Here is a 13,830-nt window from a genome sequence, read left to right as displayed (position 1 = left end):
GCCAAGGCTAGGAACAAATTTTGAAAACTGAAATGAATTAATCAACTAACTCATTTTGGCTCTGTATCCTAAGGACCAATTCAAAGTGGATATTTAAAAATGTACTTGAGATTTAAGTTATGAATTTTGAAATTATGAAAGTCTATACATGTAGATTGGAGATGAGATCTGAGATCCAGTACTGACTGCTCAGACCATTTAACCTCCATGGATCTCAGTTTCCCCACCTGTAAAATAAGAAAGAGGTGGCCCAAATAGCCTTTGTGGTCCTTTGTTAACTTTAGATTTATGATGTTTTTGCCGTATAACCAATGTCAAGGTAGAATGGGTGCAGATGATTTAATCTGAAGGCTATCACTCCTTTTGTCATAATAATGACACTAAAATAGCATGTTGGTAATAGTTAGCTGGAAGCATCCCCAATATTATACTAATCAAGAGAACTTTTCAGACTCCAGCCCACTTCTTCATGCCTCCTTCAATGGAATGCTACAATATGGAGTGAATTTACAGAGTACCTTGCCTATGATGGAAGTGTCATAATTATAGTCACATTGCACCCCACCCCTGCCAGAATAAAACTTCATAAGAGCTGCTAGCAAGTAGCAAATTTGACTGAGTTCCTGGGTGTGATACTGATGACCTGTGGAATAATGGAATGTAGAGTCAGAGAAAGGAGATGTACAATGCCTAATCATCTCCTGAGTAACTGGAATCAAACAAAAAACATACATTTATCAAGGACGATTGAATACCAGGCTGGAAGTGAGGAAAGGCTCACCTTCTTACGTTGAATTCCAGCCTCAGATACTTATTAGCTGTGTGACCCTGGGCAAGTCACTTAACTCTTTTGCATCAGTTTCCTCTTTTGTAAAATGAGCTGGAGAAGGAAATGACAAACTATTCCAGTATCCCTGCCAAGGAAACCCCAAATGGGGTCAAGAAGAGTTGGAAACAACAGAAAAAGCTCAACAATACACTATTCTCAGAACAAGAAACAGAAGGGCAAAAGTCACATAATCCTTGCACTCAGGGATTTTACATTTCAAAGAGGAGAAAATTACTTTCAAAGTAAATAAAAAGCGATTGGGTACAATATATTAATATGGAAAAATCTCTTGAAAGAGATAGCCTTTGAGCTGAGCTCTGAAGGGAAGTAGGGATTCCAAGAGACAAAGATCCAGGAGTTGGGGACAATTTATGAAAAGTCATGGAGGCTGAAACTAGAATGTTTTGTTTTGGGAATAGCAAATAGGCAATTTTGGATGGAATATGTACTGTGTAAAGGGGAATAGATGTAATCAGCCTAGAAAGAGATTTTCGAACAAGATTAAAGGGCTTTAAATGCCAAATAGAGGAGTTTGCATTTTATACTAGAAAAGATAGGGAGTCTGATATTTTTAGAGGAGGAGAGTGATATGATCAGCCTTGTATGGTAGAAATATCTATTCGACATCTATGAATGGATTGTTTATAGCAGGAACAATTATGAAGCTATTGTAATAGTACTCATAAGAGGTGACAAGGACCTGCTCCTTGGGATATAGAGAAGGAGGAGCCAGATGGATGTTGATTTTTAAAAAAATTCAGAGAAATGAAGTTAATACTGATGTCAATTCAGGAAGGATTTCTAATTTTATCATTGTAGGAAATTTGGAGTTTGGAAATTCCCTCCACTAGTACAGATATCAACCCATTCATGTTCTAGAAGATTTCTTATGCATCTACCATGTGACCAAAAATGAAAGTACCTTGAGGAACCTACATGTTACTATGGGGGGGGGGGAAGGGGACAACACTTATAGATTAGTATATAAATTTAACTCAGGCTTCTCTGGGCATCCTGACTTCTAACATGAAGGAGCCCTTGAAAGGCCTTTGGAGCATGTCCACATTGCTTAAAGTGGAGACATCTTTGCTACTGCCAAATGGATGAGAAAAGACTCCTTTCATTGGCTTCCTTTGTCTTTAAAACTATCAGGAAGGAGTTGATGGATCATTCTCTTTTCTACTACTCTCTTTAAGCTGCACTTTTGTACTTTGGAGTAAAGCGGTGAAATTTGGCAGCTTCAGAGAGAATGCCATGAATTGAACCAATCTAGACTCCCTCTAAGTTTTGGGAAGGGAAGCCCTAACAACTTAGGGAAATCAGAAAGGATCTCTGAAAAGTGATGCTATTTAAGTTGAGCCTTGAAGGGAAAGCTAAAAAGAGAGGGTATAAAGGGTATTCCATTTTGGTCATGGACTTTCCAAATCAACAGAGTCAGGAGATGGAATGTGATCTGGGAGAAATGAGGAGGCCATTTTGGCAGGAGGGGTGTATAGGGGAAAACCTAATGTATTTATAAGGTGTATTAAAGCCTTTTGTAAAAGGATGCTGCAGAGCTTGTTCAGAGGTATGAACCTCCTTGTGCTTTGGGAATATAAGTTCCAGTTGTTTGGAAGATGAAGGGGAGAGAAGAAGATAGACTGGAGAAGTTGGATGCAGGGAGACAAAAACAAAAAAAAAAATCTCAGGAATTGCCTAAAACTCAGAGAATTTAAATGACAATGACAACTCCAAGGGGGAATTTAGACTGATGTTTTCTATTTCCAAGTGTTATATATGGGGAGAGGATCTGGTTTATAGCACCTGTTGAGATGGTTTACCAGGATATGGCCTCTGTATACACTATATCTTTTTAGAGCCATAGGAGAGGGCTGAGTTGGTGGATACCAAAGGAATAAAGCAGACCTGAGAAGGGGTAGCCTTCCCTGAACAACCAGACACTCTGATAAACTGTTTCAGCAGGTGAGCTTAAACCAGGCTGAAGTAACTGAAAGGCCTCAAACCTATTGGTGATTTAAGGAGGAGTCTACCCCAGGTATATGATGACTTTTCCCATCAGAAAGGGTGGATGAGAACAATTTGTTCCAACAGCCATATAGTGGCATAAGAAGGTGCTATGGAGTACTTAGATCTTGATTAGATGTCAAAGGAACCAAGATCATCCATTGCATTCCAGACTAGTCATCTTGAATTTTGTCTTGCCATTGGACTGTAGAAGAGAGAGTGAGGCCAACGACTTTGTGCAAGTCTGACTCACTTAAATCCAATTTATGTAAGAGTCAAAGGATGTGATGTCATTTTGGTCCTTTTTGAGCACAAAGAACAACAATCACCAACAGGGAAAGTCAAAAAGCTTAGATGAGGCATATCCCTTGCCCTCAGGAAGCTTACAGTCTGGCATGTGGGCTAAGATTAAAAAACAATCATTATAATGAAATCCAAGTCTTTTTTTACATAACATCTAGATTAATATATAAGTAGATGAAGATATCTCTATATCCATTGATGATACCACATACTTACTAGTGATGAGTATATAGATGGTAGATAGACAAAGTAGGGACTTGGGATCCTATTAGTCTATATAGCTTTGGATGAACAATCTGTAAAATGGAGGTAACACTAACCCTTACCTCAGTGTTATGATATGAGGTGTGTAAAGTGCTTTGTAAATCTAAGCTCTCCAATGATTCTTTTTCTTTAAATCTGTGTCAATTGGTCCTGACTCTTCTCTTTATGGAATATATAGATTTTACTGCACTGATTCTTACACAAAATTTCCTTACCTCCTGAAATCTCATGCTATAATATATCTTTGAAGTTCTCAAAGGAATGATGCACTTATTGCATTCTCTGACTGACAAAAAGAATAGCTTTGAGGGATAGTTGTGAATGAGAGAGAATTTTGATGTTTTTACTTTCTATTCATTGATTGTCTTTGAAGATGTTGATTAAAATTGTATTTCTACAATGAAATGTCACTCAATGTGTTTCTAAGAGAAAAAAGAAACATAACATGAAAATAAAACATGAAGAGTCTAAAATTGTATAAATAATATAATGAAGAGAACATAAAAACCTAATATTCTGGGTCCAATTAGGTGACTCAGTGTACTGAAAGCCAGATCTAGAGATGAGAGGTTCTGAGCTCAAATCTGGCCTCAGACACTTCCTAGCTGTGTGACCCGGGGCAAGTCCTTTAATGCCCATTGTCTATCCCTTACCATTCTTCTGATTTGGAATCAATACGTAGTATTGATTCTAAGATGAATCTAAGGTTTTTTTTAAAGACCTAATATTACCAAGATCACAGCCCTAGATTAGATCACCAGTAGCAATTTTCCAGAAGTAGGCAGACTTAGGGATGGAGGAAAGGCAGAGGCAAATGTTATCCTTCTACCCTCTTAGAAAAGGACATCAAACAGAATGTACCTGCCTTGCAGGGGTCAAGACCCACAGTTATCCACTCCTATCTCTCTCTTTGGTGCCATTCATATATCCCCTAGTGGACAGCTCCAGTTCCTGATCATCCAATAGGCATCTCAGACTCTACATACTCAACTCCATTTTTGAACATGTCTTCCTCCTAATTTCCCTGTTTTTGTTGAGGGCTTCACTAGTCTTTTAGTTTCTCAGCTCTGCAATCCAAGAGTCATCTATTACTTTTTCCTGCCCACATTTTACCAACCTTCTTACACCTTATTCACCTCCACATATTCTGTGACCCAATGACACTGGCCTCCTTGTTCTTCCTCTATCAAGATGCTCAATTTCCTGACTACATACATTTTCACTGACTGTCCCTCATGCTGGGAATTCTCTTTCTTCTCATCTCCTTCTGATTTTCCTGACTTTCCTGACTTCCTTCATTTCCCAGAAAAAATCATCCCTTCTATAGGAACCCTTTCCTAATCCCTCCTAATATTAGTGTCTCCCCTCTGTTGAATATCACCAGCCAATCCATCCTGACTCCATCTTACATGTGTGTAAATTGTTTATATGTTGTTTCTCCCATTAGACTGAGAGTTCCTTGAGAGCAGGGACCATTTTTTGCCTTATATATAGCACTTAGCACAGAAGCTTGGGACAAAGTAGGTGCTTAATTATTGCTTATTGACTTGTTGATTTTCCTTAATTTAAGGGAATTGACTTCCTCAACTTCCAAATCCAATCAAGTTACCATATATTAGCTAATCTTTCTCCATGTCTTCTCTGCCATTTGTCCCTTTCCCATCATCTGTAGGGCCACGGCCCTAATTCAAGTCTTTCTCAATTCTTACTGGCATTGTTTCAGTAGCTTCCAATTTCTCTCCTATACCTAATATCAGCCATCTTCAAACTATTCACCACACTCAGTTGCCAAAGTGATTTAAAGTAGGAACCTGAACAGAGAACTCTGAAGAAGGAATCAGGAAGACTTGAATTCAAATTCTGCCTCAGTTATTAGCTGTGCCACCTCCACAAGTCACTTAAATTGTCTGTCTTGGTTTCTTCAATAGTAAAATGGGAATAATAATAGTGCCTACCTCTTAAAGTTATTGTGAGGATCAAATGAGATAACATCTATAAAGCACTTTGAAAATCTCCTGTTATTCTAATAATTATTAAAATTATTATATATAGGGGGCAGCTGGGTAGCTCAGTGGATTGAGAGCCAGGCCTAGAGACGGGAGGTCCTAGGTTCAAATCTGGCCTCAGACACTTCCCAGCTGTGTGACCCTGGGCAAGTCACTTGACCCCCATTGCCTAGCCCTTACCACTCTTCTGCCTTGGAGCCAATACACAGTATTGACTCCAAGACGGAAGGTAAGGGTTTTTAAAAAAAAATATTATATATACAGGCAGAAAATATGGCTATCAAACTATCCTTGGAGCCAGGAGACTTGACCCATATAAGCTGGGTTACCATGGGCAACCCACTTAACTGTTTTCAATGCCTTAGGCAAGATGATAAATTGGGGAGAAGGCGCCAACCTATACCAATAGAGGGAATTTTTTAATTCCTCCTTTATGGAGGGATTTCCTCTATCTGGACCTCTGATTTAATTGAAATGCTTTCATCAATTAAATCAAAAGTTCAGTCCCTATCCTCATGAATATTATGTAGAGACCATCTGAAAAGTCTCCATGCAATTTTAAGCTTTAGTAACTTAAAATATTTTTTAAATTATTTTTACTATTGCTTTATTTGAATGTGTGATGCCAATTGCATAAAACTGAAAATTTCAACAATGTTTTACTCTATCTAGAAATAGTTTATAAATTAATCTAGCTTTTAATAGCTTAAAACTGCAGGGAGACTATGGGACACCTTGCATTGTACAAAGAAATAAAGTTTGACATTTATCAAGTACTTTAACAATTGCAAAATGTTTTATATACTTTCTCTCATTTGCATCTCGTAGTAACAAGTATCACCCCTGTTTTTTAGGTGAAAAACTCAAGGCTAAATTAAGGGATTTGCCCTTGATCACAAAACTAACCTCTTACAAATAGAATTTAAACCTTCCATCTTCCTGAACCCAAAATTTTCCTTCTATTATCCTATGTCATGTGACCTCTCACTGAAAGGAGTAAGTGCTTTTACCTTTTGTCTTTTTGTTTTTACTTTTTTACCTAGCTCAGGGACTTGAACAGTGTGTGAGAGTGACTGAATATTTGTGTGTTTGTGTGTGTGTGTGTGTGTCCAGATCAATGATTTTTGTCAGTATAGACAGCTCTCAGTGAGAAAATTTCCTCTACCAATGTAGATCAGCCATTCTTCCATAACTTACTGTCTTAGAGAGTTTCTTGGGGCTCTGAGAGGTTGAGACTTGCCCCATCGCACAACCACGTGGGACCTGAATTCAGTTTCTCCTGGCTCCAAAGCTGGGTCCCTATCCATTATGCCTCACTATTTTTATCCTTGAACCTAGCCAGGATTTAATCAGAATTTGATGAAAGAAATACATTTTACAAGGTCCAAAGAATCCAACAACTAAAACCAAACAAAGTCCCCCTAAACTATCTAATTAAATGAGTGTTTGAACAGTACACTTTATACAACAAGGCTGTCTTTCTATTATATATTATTATAAATAACATTTCCCATCATTAGCTAAAATATAACTTCATTAAAAATTATCAGTGCCTTATTTGAATTGTGAACCCAGCACTGCATAAATACAAGGTTTTAATATATCCAGAGGTAGGTTGTAAGTTACCAGTAAATTACAGTAATAAAGCAAAATATCTCAAAAGGACCAATTCAGAGTAGTCCTATCCTTCCTATGAATGAAAGAACAGCATATATTGAGAGTTCTTGCCATGCTGCATAATAACTTAGCTATTAAGTGCAAATATCTACAATTTCCTCTTGCTCTTATCAAGATCTAGCTTCATTTTAAACATTTCTTAGGCATTTTTAATTCAGTTCTTAATGAAACATAATTATATGTTTGTTGGCAGACAGTAGGAATAGGAGTCATTTATAGCCAAATCAAAGCCTTGCAAAAACTCTGACATTTGCATTCTTCAATAAAAATAAACATGTTGCAAATTGAAAAGTGCAAGAAGAAAACAGTGCTTATTCATAACTAATATGATGGGGAGCTTATAATTGTTTTTAGTAGGCGAAGTATGACCTTAACTGTTAATGAAGTTTAATAAACAGATTGAGGACTTGGGACTCTTCCTTTTATGTCCATTCCCCCAAACAAAAACAACCAAATTCTTTGATGTTTTGTGTAATTCCTAAAATCATAGAATATCCCCTGAAGAGTTATTGATAACAAGTTGGTTAATGTCTACTTGGTCAAGAGTTGGTTAATCTTCATAGAAAATAAAAGTGAAAAGAAAGAAGATTTTGTGACCTGGTTGGGCTGGGCAAAGATTGATGATCTATCAGATAAATGTCTGTTTTAGATGTTTCCTGCATATTTAAGTACTTCAGGAATTGAATCCACTGATGTGGATTGTAGTTAGGTAGTGCAGTGGATAGAGCACTGGATATGGAATCAGTAAGACATCTTCCTGAGTCAAAATTCAGCATCAGACACTTACTAGCTGTGTGACCCATTTAATACTATTTGCCTCAGTTTCCTCATCTGTAAAATGAGCTAGAGAAGGCAATGGCAAAGCCCTCCAATATCTTTGCTAAGAAAATCCCTAATGGGATCATAAAGCGTTGGGCACAACTAAAACCACTGAATAACAAAAAAAAAAAAACAATGGATATAGTGAAAATACATTGACCTATTGACTAGTCTTTTGATAATAAGCCTCCCCAAATCTGGCTTTTGCTGGTTTTGAGATGACAAATGAACAATCCATCTCTAAGTCTATCATTGAAGCCTTTCCAATTTGGTTGGACCTGCCAGAGCTTGCGCTCCATAGTCATCAACTTTTCAAAGTCTAGGGTGGCCTCCAAGGCAGAATAAGGCTGCAGAGGAAGAGTGTACTACTGAGTATTTTTATGTTTGATTCATCCATTTAGTGAAATAAATGGCAACTAATTTTCCAATCGTGTCTAGTTTAACTAATCATGATATTACATTTACCAATTGTGCTACCCAATATGGCTTGTAGGAACCAAGTTAGAGAGAACTATACGCAATTGAGAATGACATTTCCGACCCCCAGAATTCCTGTGAACAATGATGGGGCAAATACCTTCTAATATAGTGAATGCTCCAGGGAAGTCAGTGTTTAGTAATAGGGCTTTGCCCCCATTCCAAAGGATGGCACTCACACCTCCCACACACCAAGGCCCCTAGACCTGTGCAAGGGTGTGGGTTGAGTCCTGACTCAGAGGGAAGAGGTAGCTTGTCTGCTGTGAGTCACCCACCACACTTCCTGCTGTTATACTGGAGTTTTCACTGATGTGGAACCATTCAAAAACTTGTACCCATCAAATTTTTGTGACCCGAGAAGTTCAAGACCCAAGCATGCTTTCACCAGATTTCTATCTTTTTCAAGTTTACGTGTAAAAAAATATTGAGTATGTCTATGGAAGGGGATTGAGAGAAGAGACATGGCAAATGAACTTGATTTTGAGAGCAACCATGCTTAACCTGGGCAAGAGGCTGTACTGTCTGTGGTGGCTTTCTTTTTACTTTGTAACTTCTCTTAAATCTTATCCTATCTCTATCCTTTTCCCATTACATTTTGTAGCAGCTCTCTCCATATAGGTATATATGAATGTAAATATATGCATGGATATATGCATATATTCATACATGTATATATACACACATGCAGATGTGTATGTGTATATGTGCAAATGACACTTTTATTTATTTTTGTTTATTCATCCTTAAAAGGCAGCATGATATAGTATACAGCACAGATATGAGCTGTGTTATATATATATATATATGTATATATATATATATATATATGCAGATATAACCTGCATCAAATCACATAATCTCCTTAAGTCTCAGTTTGGACTCAATGGCCTCTGAAGTTCCTTCCAGATCTCATTCTAGGAATCTGTGACCATAATCAGACAGCTCTAGCTTATCCTAGTCAGAGAGGCAGCTGGGTTGGTAATGTAGTGGATAGAGCACCAGGCATGGAGTCAGAAGGACCTGGATTTGAATGTGGCCTCAGATACTGTATGATCCTGGACAAGCCATTTAAATTTGATACTAAGTCCGAAGGTAAGGGTGTTAATGGAGGAAAATCACTGTCTGATTACACTATTAGAGGAGAAAATCATAGTACAAGCTATGTCAGCCACATATTGGAAGCTCTACCAGGAGGTCAATAACTGAACTATAGAATGGATATTCTGTTCCCATAATCCAGAGGAACTGAAAGATTCAGGAAATTCATAGGTAAAGCATTTATGCCATCCTTAATTGATTGTACCTTAGTTCAAGTCATTGTGGTACCAATGCAATGCAATAGAACTGGTTTAGTTCCATGTTTATCAGGCATTCACTTGGAGAGGTCATGGAAGATGAGCTGCATTTGAGCTACAGAAGACCTAGATTTGAATCCCAGGTCACTTAGTCACTAAGTGACTTGGGACAATTCACTTCCCCTCTCTAGGACTCAGTTTCCTCATCTGTAAGATGAGGATGTTAAAGCAGAGGATCTCTAATATCTCCACCAGTTCCCAAGTCTGTGATCTTACATGTACCATTGTTACTATGTACAAGGGGAGAAGCAAAGATCAATTTTTAAAAAAACTTTCTGTCCTCATGTTGCCCTTACCTAATGACTACAGCCAAGTAAGTAAAAGATGGCAACTGAATACAGCTGATAAGGGGAAGCTTTGGAATGAGATAAAATGAGGTTCAAAAATGAAATATTAATCCAGCAATTCAGTGGCAAGACTCACGGAAATCTTCCTGATCACTGGACTGGCTCCAAGGGAGGGCCGCAGGTAAGGAAAGCCCAGTTCTCAGGCTGGCACACCCTGAATTGAACATTCTTTAATTAACAAAGACAAATATTTCACCTGTGGCCTGAATGAACTGGAACCAAGTTTCCAGCAGTGGAAAAATTAACAACAAAGGAAAGGCTAGTATCTGGTTTCTGTGAAGCATAAAGAGACTAGACTAGATAAGTGTGTGTTTTACAGACTTGTTATTTCTCATAAGAAGATTTAGTAATATGCCCTCTTGGGGTTTTCATTATTTGTTGAGAAGATTGAATGAGAATAAATAATAATATAGTTAAAACTAGTATTTTTTTTTTTAGGAAACTGACAAAAGGTTGAAATCGATAAGAATCCCACTGCTCCTTTGCAGTGAGTAATGTGGATTAGATTGGAATGTTTTTTCTTCACCTTAGTCCATTTGGACGAAAATAAACAATAAAGATTGTGTGTCTATATTTTATCATTAGAGATTAATAGAGAAATATCAGCCTACTCACAGATTCAATTGACAGTCTTGAACTTTTTAAAAGCTATTACTGACACCTCCTGCTTAAAACCCCAAAGGTCAGAAGGATTGTGAGGCCCCGCTTTCACGGTGTGTATTCATACTGAAAATTGGTTCTATGAAAGCAGGTTGAAGATATGCTTTTGTTTCCTAGCCTTTTAATTTTACAGTATTTTTAAATATAAGCTACTGATAAGTGGTGTCATCCTTCAGACAAAATAGTTCAGCTCTATGGGCAGCAATCTCTTTCTATTTATAAAAATTAAAATGTTGACATAGATTAGATGGTTTATGTGATCCCTGACATTTCTGAAATTGTAGGAGTCCAAGACATACATGGAACTGAAGCAGATACACCATTGTTCTATTAGTGTAAACACCAATTGGGTTTAGGAGATTGGGCACGCTGCACCTAGTTTTAGTGAATGAAAAATAGGGCATCCAGCTTTAAAAACCTACCCCCTGGCATTTCAGGAAGGAAGAATATCCATCAATTGTCCAGAGACAGGACTTTTAAAAATGCCAAATAGAGTAAGCAGGGATGGGTGGCTATTACCTCTTGAATGGAACCATACTAATATTACCATGTGGCAGTAGAGGGCACTCTCAGCACACTCTGCCCACAAACACATACATCCACAGGTACATGCACAAATAGGTAATTGAACAAATAAATAAACCCATGAATGATTCATCAAATAAACACACCTAGATGGATTCCCTGGGAAGTCAATCCCAGTAATAACTTTAATTTGTTTTTGTTTTTTGATTCCAAATTTCACAGAGTCCAAATAAAATGGCTACTTCCATACACATTGTAGAAAAGAAGGAAAGAATTACATCCAAAGATGAGAATTTCTGTTGTGTAAAAGCTTACTTTTCAACTTGTCCTGCTTGTTTGTGATTATCTCGGGCCTCTTCTTCTTCCAGTTATAACTTCTGGGATCATAAAATCTGATGCTGCTCAGAGAATCTAGACTCAGAAGTAGCCTTGATGAACTTCTCATTCAAATCTGTCACTTTTCCAAATGAGTAGATTGAAGCCTTAGAAGTTTCAATCACTGACACACAGAGAGTCAGGCCATGATTTGAACACAATACACCCACTCCAAATATGGTAGGAGGAGAAAACACCTTGTTTTATTAATTTTGCCCATTTCCAATCTCTGTTCCTATTACACAAGGTCTATTTCTGTGTAGTGGAACTAGTCACAGAGGTTAACATCTGGATCTTCAGCATAACAGAAATTATTCTTTTCTATTTGTTTTCAGCATATGTTAAGTAAATCGGTAACAAGTTGAATGAGCACCCCCTCTTTTCCTCTCAGTTCTCATATTTTTGCATCTGTTTGAGTGTTTTGTATGTCCCTGATAGGATGATCCCAGGATTAAACAATGCCTTGGTGCTTTTCAAAGCAAACCATTATTTGGGGAACTTTGACTACTTCTGTTTCTCTGATAGAAACCAGGTAAAGGGAGTTGAACTGCCTTCTCAAGTTCCCAGTGAACTAAGAGATTGTATCAGAGCAGTAGAACATAGTATCTGAATGTTTAAGTCTTACAGAGCCCAAGTATCTATTTAGCCATTTCCTATATGTGATAAATGATATGTGATGTGGGATGACTGAATTTTACTTCAAATTTATGGATTTTTACTTAAAGAAGGAAGAACATACACAATCAACTGGTTATAGAAAACCGTCTTCCCCTATAGAAAAATAGGAGGGAAAGGGGATAAGACAAGTGGGGAAGCCAGTAGAAAAGAAGACAAATTGGGGGATGTAGTAGTCAGAAGCTAACCACTTTTGAAGGTGCACAGAATGAAAGGAGAGAGTAAAGGGAAACAGGGGGGAAATAGAATGGAGAGTAATATACAGTAATCATACTGATGAAAAATGTTTACAATTCTTTCTAATAAAGACCTCATTTCTCAAATACATAAAGAAGTTAATTGAACATACTCAAATACAAGTCATTTCCCAATTGATAAATGGCCAAAGGAAATGAACAAGCAGTTCTCAAAGTGATTCTCTATAGGTTTGTGAAAAAAATGCTTTAAAACACTATTAATTAGAGAAATGCAAATTAAAACACCTCTGAGGTACCACCCCAAACTGATCAGATTGACTACTATGACAGAAAAGGAACATGACAAAACTTGAAGAGGGTGTGGGAAAAGGGAAACACTAATGCATGGGGGGGGGGGGGATTGTGAACTGATGCATCCATTCTGGAGAGCAATTTGGACCTATGACCAAACAACTCTGAGATACCTAATACTTATCAAACTGACTATAATGATAAAAGGACAAAATGACAAATGTTGAAGGGGATGTGGAAACAGGGAGACAGTAATACATTGTTGGTGGAACTGTGAACTGATCTAAACTGGCTATTTAGAGAACAATCTGGAATTATTCCCAAAGAATTATAAAACTGTGTATACATTTTGACTCAGCAATATCACTTATTTCCTAAGGTGATCAGGGAAAAAGGAAAAGAATCTATATGTTCTAAAATATTTATAGCAGTTCTCTTTGTGGTGGAAAGGAATTGGAAGTTGACAGGTTGCCCATCAATTAGGGGATGGCTGAACAAGGTGTAGAATATGATTGTGATGGAATAATATTGTGCCATAAGAAATGATGAGCAGGCTAATTTTTTTTAAAAACATGGAAAGACCTATATAAAATTTTGAAGAGTGAAATGAACAGAACCAAGAAAACATTATATACAGCAACAGAAATATTGTTTGAAGAATGACTTAAATATGTCTACAAGTTATTCTGTAAATATACAAGACATAGTTTTATATAGAAATATATCTTTTGTCAAATGATGCCTTCTCTAATGGGGGAATGGAAGGAGGAAGTTACCTGCATATTTTAATATAACAAATAATTAATTAATAATATAATAATAATGAATTAAAATTTTAAAAATTTAATCAAAATAAAAGATCACTTACTTTAAAAGAATAATACTGAATTTTTAAAAGTTTACTTTCTCTGTCATTCATCAGTGGAAGACATGAATTCAAATCTGGCCTCAGACACTTATTATCTCTGTGACTCTGGGCAAGTCATTTAACCCGATTTACCTGTTTCCTCAATGGTAAAATGGAGT

General features: G+C 37.1%; 1 protein-coding gene across 2 annotated transcripts in view; it reads left to right on the top strand.

Moving 5' to 3' along the window:
• EREG (epiregulin) overlaps positions 1–13,830 on the top strand; it is a 33,441-nt gene that overhangs the window by 6,738 nt on the left and 12,873 nt on the right. The gene's annotated exons all lie outside the window — the stretch shown is intronic.

Source organism: Monodelphis domestica, chromosome 6 (assembly GCF_027887165.1).
Source record: "Monodelphis domestica isolate mMonDom1 chromosome 6, mMonDom1.pri, whole genome shotgun sequence".
NCBI lineage: Eukaryota > Metazoa > Chordata > Mammalia > Didelphimorphia > Didelphidae > Monodelphis > Monodelphis domestica.
This window is presented reverse-complemented; position numbering and strand designations above follow the sequence as displayed.